Genomic DNA, 7,368 nt, shown 5'->3' with positions numbered 1-7,368 from the left:
GTGTGTGTGTGTGTGTGTGTGTGTGTGTGTGCGTGCGTGTGTGTGCGTGTGTGTGTGTGTGCGTGTGTGTGCGTGCGTGCGTGTGTGTGTGTGCGTGCGCGTGCGCGCGTGAATGCAGATAAATGGCCATCTGTAAAGAGAAGGATTAAAAAATGTATGTGTATTTAAACTGGTAGGAATTATACTGTTGAGGCTAGGCCAAAACTAACGTCTTGCCTGGAGAAAGAAGGCCAAATAAAACAGTTTAGTCATGGTTATAGGTGTCAACTGATAGAGAATGAGAGAGTCGTATGTTCATTTAAGTCACCAAGACCATTAGCTTCTAATTACTGAAATTTATTGGCTAAAATGACACACGTGACACTGGTGAAAAATGTCTGTCTATTTGACTACCAACAAATGACTGACGAATCGCCACCGATTAGCTGTAAGAGAACAGGTGCCAAACTGAGAGACTGAACTATCGTTGACATAAGGTAGTTGCATATACATGTGATGCCAGATTTCACGCAGAAACGAGTATTAGCAACGCTGATGTAGTTTAAAATATTGTTGTCGATACCCACGCAAATATCAGGCTTGCCCGTCACCATAACACCTCTCATTATCAAAGTCAAGGTGTTCAAAGACAAGACAAAACCAGGTTAAAATTCCCTCAAGAGCCTAAACGAAAGCTAAAGGGTACCTCACTCGTTACGGGTATACAACGCACCAGACACGAGCTGAAAATTCTAAGTGTCCCTGATTTTGCTAGATAGTCATTGAACCTACGTTGGGTTCTGCCGATCTTTTGGCAGGAATGCTTCTTTTGTTTTGCTGGGTTTTCCAGAAAACTTCCTCACCTGGCTAGCCTGGTCACTCTTCTAACTGTTTATAATGGATTACATGTTACCAGTGGCGCTCATAATACATACTGGCACTCCGTCGGTTATGACAACGAGTGTTCCAGTTGATCCGATCAACGGAACAGCTCGTGAAATTAACGTGCAAGTGGCTGAGCACTCCACAGACACACGTGCAACGGACAGACGGGTCTGTACATCGGAGTCACTGAATGTAGTGGTACGATGTGAAGGGTTATCATATGCAATGTACGAATGTGAGGTTCTTACGTCGGAGAGGTACCAATCGTATTGTATAGGGGACACGGATGCACACTGGAACTGATGAAAAAAAGCTGTCGTTCTTTTTTTCGGTGTGTGGAGCGAAGGTCGTAGGAGATCAGGTGTTTTTCATTAATCTCTCAGAATGGAACTAAAACACAATGAAACCAGACATTCGTCTGACAAGTGTGTGGATTCGGTTTCGAATCTCAGTTAGGCAGGGCTGAGCGATCTTCTACATACGTACCTTTAACGTACTCCCAGGAAGATTCAGTGTGACACAGAATGTGACAAGGGTGGCCCTTTGAAATACGGCTGCAACTCATTTTTGTCAGCCAAGTGGATGGAATAATGTGAAATAAAGTATCTTGCTCAAGGACACAACGCAACGCTGGGAATCGAACTCACTACCTTACGATCGTGAGCCGAGTGCCTTAACCACTAAGCCACGCGCTTTCACCATATTATACACACGCACGCACACGCACTTACACACACATCATCGTCATCACCACCATCATCCGCTTTTACGAAGCATGGGTTGAACAGATTGTTACAGTTTCAGTCGGTTCTTATTAAGAGTCACCATCCTTTAAAACGAGTCGAAAGGCGAAGTTTTTCTTCTCCGTGATTTCTACACTTAGATGCTCTTTCTTATATCATACTTCCAGGTTTATTCCCCATTTTTTTAGGAGGGGGTAGTCACAGCAGGGAACACACCAGACATTTTATTCATTTCCTAGCTCAAAGGGGCGAGCCCCGTTCTGTGCTCGAGCCAAGGCATAGAATGCAACCCCCAAAATTAGCAGCAGGGCCCGACAGCGTATGCTGGTTTACCCCCGCCGCATCATGCTGGTTCCTAATATCGACCTATTCTCAGAGAATACATGGTGCCTTTCCCTGTGGCATGAACACTACAAAGGTCGTCATATACTTGGCAAGACTACCTCTTCATTTCTGTCCTATGTTGTCCGAGTTTGTTTGGCAATCTCTTTACAGGGTTTTTTGAGTTGGATGCATTTTATCGTTACACCAGCACTCGTGATGTTACCTCACCCATCGCAAGGCCAGAAAATTCTGTCTACTCTAGGCAGTCTCCGTTCTTTCGAAAGAAATACGACCGACAGGTTAAATAAAAGAGTGCGATGGTCAGTTGTATTGAGACAGTGTGAATAGGAATGTGATGGAGGAAACAAAGTTATAGAATGACAGGGGAAGGAGAAATGAAGTAAAGATTGTGACAGTCTACGAGTAGGAATAGAGACTGATTTGAAAATAGCATGGTAAGATAGATATAAAGAAGAGTGGTGATAAGAGAGAGAGCGAATGATGATAAGTATGGGAGATTGAGAGAGCAGATGTCAATGAAGAGTTACATAAAGACAGAATGCTGGCAAATAACAGAGAAAGGTAACAGCAGAGAGAACCTTCTACGGACAAATCTGATGTCATCCCTCGTTACCCAACCGTCGCAGTACAAGAGTGGTATAGAGATAATGATGTGATAGTGGCAAAAAGAAAAATAGAGGTTAAGTAAAATGGCTGATGGTAAAATACTTGAATACGAATAGATGAAATGTCACCCATCATTCCACAGATGCCGTAGTATTCTAAATAAGAGCGGATGAGTGATAGGGCAACGAAAAGATTATTGATAGAGGCTTAACAGGAATAGAATAGGCGAGAGACCCTCTGTAAATATACTTTTCAACGTCCATTACCACTATACGTATTTCAACGACCGTTTTGTCATCCTTACACAGATGAATAGATTTTCTTCGGCAAAGTGTGGCGCCATCGTCACGGATCTTTGTCATCTTCTTCATGATCTTCTTGGATTCAATCTTTGTTTCATGTCTTCCTAGGCTTGGTTTCCTCTTCCATTAGTACAATCCATTTAAAACGTTAAACATTTCTTTATACACCTCCATACACATCACATACCCGTACTAGCGCAGTATTCTCTCTTGCACATTACATTTGATTCTTCTTATATTCATCTTTTCTCTCAACTCATTTTTATTCCATTGTTCATGGACACAAACATTATACAGCTCGCGGAACATCCGAACATTTGAAGAAATTTATTCCTCGTAAATTCTTACTGCTTAAAACTCTTGTCCATCTGGTACATGGTTAATTCACATTACTCCTAAGGGTTGGTTTCCCTGTTTGTTTGGCGTTTATATTCCTCCCTGGATGGGCGCGAAATTATTTTCCCCACGAGTGTTCCGGACCCCAGCAATGAACTCATTTGCATACAGCCAATTAGAGTTCACCTTGACCTTGTTAAGTTAACAAACACACTCTACCAAGTAAACCCAAGACGAAGAACGAGTGTTGTAAGTCGACCGATCGCCAAGTTATGCCTGATTTTAGAAGGAGACAAATAATTAGATAGATTTGCATCTATACCTATTATCGGGTTTTGCTAGGGACCCCATATGGTAAAGATGCGGATGGGAAAAATGTGGGTAGAGGGTGATGTGCGAGCAACCCTCTCCCCTTACAGGTTTACAAAGTAAACAACCACACAAATAACTACGCAGAGGCAGCCATGGTTGAAACAAGAAAAGAACAACAAGCATTATTAAAAGAGAAAAGAAGCATGGTCATTCCTTACCCAAGTGACCTTATCTTATCGCCCATCACTTGTTATGCGCTCATAAATTAGTTTGATAGTTGAGCCCTGATTGGCTGTATGCAAATGAATTCATAACTGGGGTCCGGAACTCCCGTGGGGAAAAAAATTTCGCGGACGGGACACTGGTCCATCGCACGATTGCTCATTTTTACCAGCTGAGTAGACTGGAGGAAGGTGAAATGAAGTGTTTTGCTCAGGAATACAACACCTCGCCAGGTCCTGGAATCGATACCACAATCTTACGATCATGAGTCTAACCACTAATCTATGCGATTCTACTTACAAAGTATTAATTCTTTGTCAGCCAACTTGTGATTTCATAGCACCTCTTGCATATCAGTAACTTATAGAGTATAACATGAATTTCCTATCTACTCCTTTTCTACGTAGCAAGTACGGCCATTCCCCAGACGATACTAGGGAACTGTCTTTTTGTCTCTCTCGGTTTTGTTTCCATCGAAATCTTCCACTGATTCAGCTGTAAGAACCGAGTCATCAGTGTACAGGTGTTCGTACGGACAGTTGCTCTTCAAAGCCTTTGTTATGGCAGAAAAAAACAATAATGAAACAGAATTGGTCGCTGAATTCATCGTTTGACTTGCAGCTTGCTGACTGCATCTCAGTATACGGCTTACATGGCCCATAATAGCCACTCATCTCCCCTCTCCCCTCTCCCAAGTTACCTTAACGACCACATGTAAACTGTACTACTGCACTCACGCATTCAGGTGTGTCCACCAATTGAAGGAAGGTACATAACTCTTCCTATTTCAACTTGATCATGTTTTCTTCCTCTCAATTTGGCTTTGCCGAAGTTTTAGGCCCGAAATAATAAACTATTGTTGCCATCAACAAAAAATTCCTTCGTTCATTTTCAAACATAATAATTTATTTAAAATTCGGAGGTGTACTTGACTGGCAAGTGATTTGATCTGAGACTGTGATAAAACGAAAACAATTACAACGTGGAAGACTTATTTTAGTCATTCAAAATACACAGAAGCACGGTTAACTTCACTCCAAAATTTACCATTTCGTGTCAACATTCGTTGCACCAATTGCAACCTCGTTCTACAGAGAAGTCACTACTTGATGCTACCATGCTCTCTTAGTATCTTGAAAAATCGTAGTCTGGTGGCTAAAACAAGAAAAAGATAGAAAATATACTATCGAATTATGCCCTTCAATTCAGCATATTTTTGGGAAGCTGAGCTGCTAACACCGAAGTCTTGTCATCATTGGTGTCTCAGGTAAAGGCACTTGGCTGTTTCGGAGCCTCAGCCTCGCCATCACCCGTGGAAGGTTGCCTTCACGTGTTTTGGAGGCAAATACCAGTAATTACTATTTAGAGTGTGTTACTGGGTGAGTTTGTACACCTCTTCACCAAATTATTTGTCGATTTGCTTTTGTAAATTTTAGATATATATTTTTTAGAAAATTACTATTTTTAAATCTCACAACGAGAGAAATAACCTGAGCTGAGTGGGGGTGCTAGATTCCCTTGTTTGAAAATACATGGACACAGATCGTGTCGTATAGCCAGCTGGAGACAATGTTTCCTGGGGCAACATTTGTCCTAAACCAGGATGGTCATGTTATGTTGGCAAACAATCTTTACTCCATATATTCTTTAGTTGAAAAAAAAATTCGATCAAATCTCAACTGAGTTTTCTCGTCTCTCGGGAGCGTCATTACGCTAATAACACACGCACTGGTTCTATTGCACTTCATCATAATTTATTTGCCAAGTGGTTGACTTATTTAACCGATTAAGTAAAATCGATTGACCGTTCAATTCATCAATCAATTAGTTAAGTGTGTGAAAGTCCCTACGTCAGCATTCCTCACCTCATCAATGCCATTGCCTCTCTACTCCTGGTCTGTAACGAAACCTGAAGCAGGCTTGGTGTAAAGAGAGCATTTCGTTGATGAGGCTGTTAAGTGAGGGAAAAAGGACTTTGATAAAGACTAGGCTGATTTGATTGATTGGCCGAGCAATTAATGAAACAATCCAATTGCTTAATCGATTAAATGATTAACCAATTGAATAAACAATACAGAAATGAAATTGAACCAGTGCGTGTCTTTATAATTGACATAATGACTCTTCCGAGAAGCAACAAATTCATTTGAAAGCCCGACTCCAAGCATTTTGCAACAATTCAAAACGAAACAACAGAGTTGCCTCCCTTAAGCTGCATTTCATATCTTCCTTTTGTCAGTCGTTCATATTTGTAAGCAATTTGGTAACTAAACGCGCAGGGGTGGCGGTGTGGTAAGAAAATAGCTTACCAACCACATGGTCCCCGGTTCAGTCCCACTGCGTAGTACCTTGAGCAAGTGTCTTCGTCTATAGCCTCGAATCGATCAAAAACTTGTGAGTGGATTTGGTTGACGGAAACTGAAAGAAGCCCGTCGTGTATATGTGTGTGTATGAGTGTATATGTGTGTGTCTGTGTTTGTTTCCCGTAGCTTTGCCTCTCTGTAAAAGACGCCAGACTTTAAAAAAAGAAAAGAAGTGTTAAGGTTGATTGATTCGACTAAAATTCTTTAAAGAAGTGCCCCAGCCTGGCCGTAGTCTAATGACACACAGAGCAGAACTCAGAAGAGTCTGTCAAATTTTAATGTAAGATAAACTCTATATAGCTGCAGGAGTGGCTGTGTGGCAAGTAGCTCGCTTTCCAACTACATGGTTCTGGGTTCAGTCCTGCTGTGTGGCACCTTGGGCAAGTGTCTTCTGCTATAGCCTCGGGCCAACCAAAGCCTTGTGAGTGGATTTAGTAGACGGAAACTGAAAGAAGCCTGTTGTACATATATTCGCCATGATAGATCGCTAGCCACTACACATTCTTTATTTTCTCTCCTTGTTTCTTTTTGTGTTCCTTTCTGTCGAAGAGCAAAGGCTCGAAACGTTAAAGACTTTTTCACTTCCCGAGCGTTATACTAATACATCTGTTTGTTGTCTACACCATCTGTCTTTTGTTTCTTTTGTGAATTCTCCCCCTGTATATATATATATATATATATATATATATGCATACTGGTGTGACGCAGCTGGCACCTGTGCTGGTGGCATGTAAAAACACCATTACACTCTCAGAGTGGTTGGCATTAGGAAGGGCATCGAGCCATAGAAAACATGCGAAATCAGATTGAAGTCTGGTGCAGCCTTCCAGCTTGCCAACCCTGGTCAAACTGTCCAACCCATGCCAGCATGGACAATGGACGTTAAATGATGATGATGATGATGATAATGATGTATGTATGTATATATTTGTGTGTGTATCTGTGTGTGTGTGTGTGTGTGTGTGTGTGAGTGTGTGTGTGTGTAACTAATAAAATGTCTGCATATACGAAACAGATGCAGACACGGAGATGTCAGTAGATAACATGAATGCCTACATTCACTCCTTCAGCGCAAACATGTGGGAAGCTGGTTACCGCCCCAGTGACACAGAAATGAAATGTGCTTTTAGAACACTTCTATTAAGGACAGACAAAGAGAATGATTAAAAGAGAATGATTAAAAGAGTATGTCTTTAGAAAAACAAATTTGTGACTAAAAGTAGTAGTAGTAGTAGTAGTAGTAGTAGTAGTAGTAGTAGTAGTAGTAGTAGTAGT

Source organism: Octopus bimaculoides, chromosome 4 (assembly GCF_001194135.2).
Source record: "Octopus bimaculoides isolate UCB-OBI-ISO-001 chromosome 4, ASM119413v2, whole genome shotgun sequence".
Classification (NCBI taxonomy): domain Eukaryota; kingdom Metazoa; phylum Mollusca; class Cephalopoda; order Octopoda; family Octopodidae; genus Octopus; species Octopus bimaculoides.
This window is presented reverse-complemented; position numbering follows the sequence as displayed.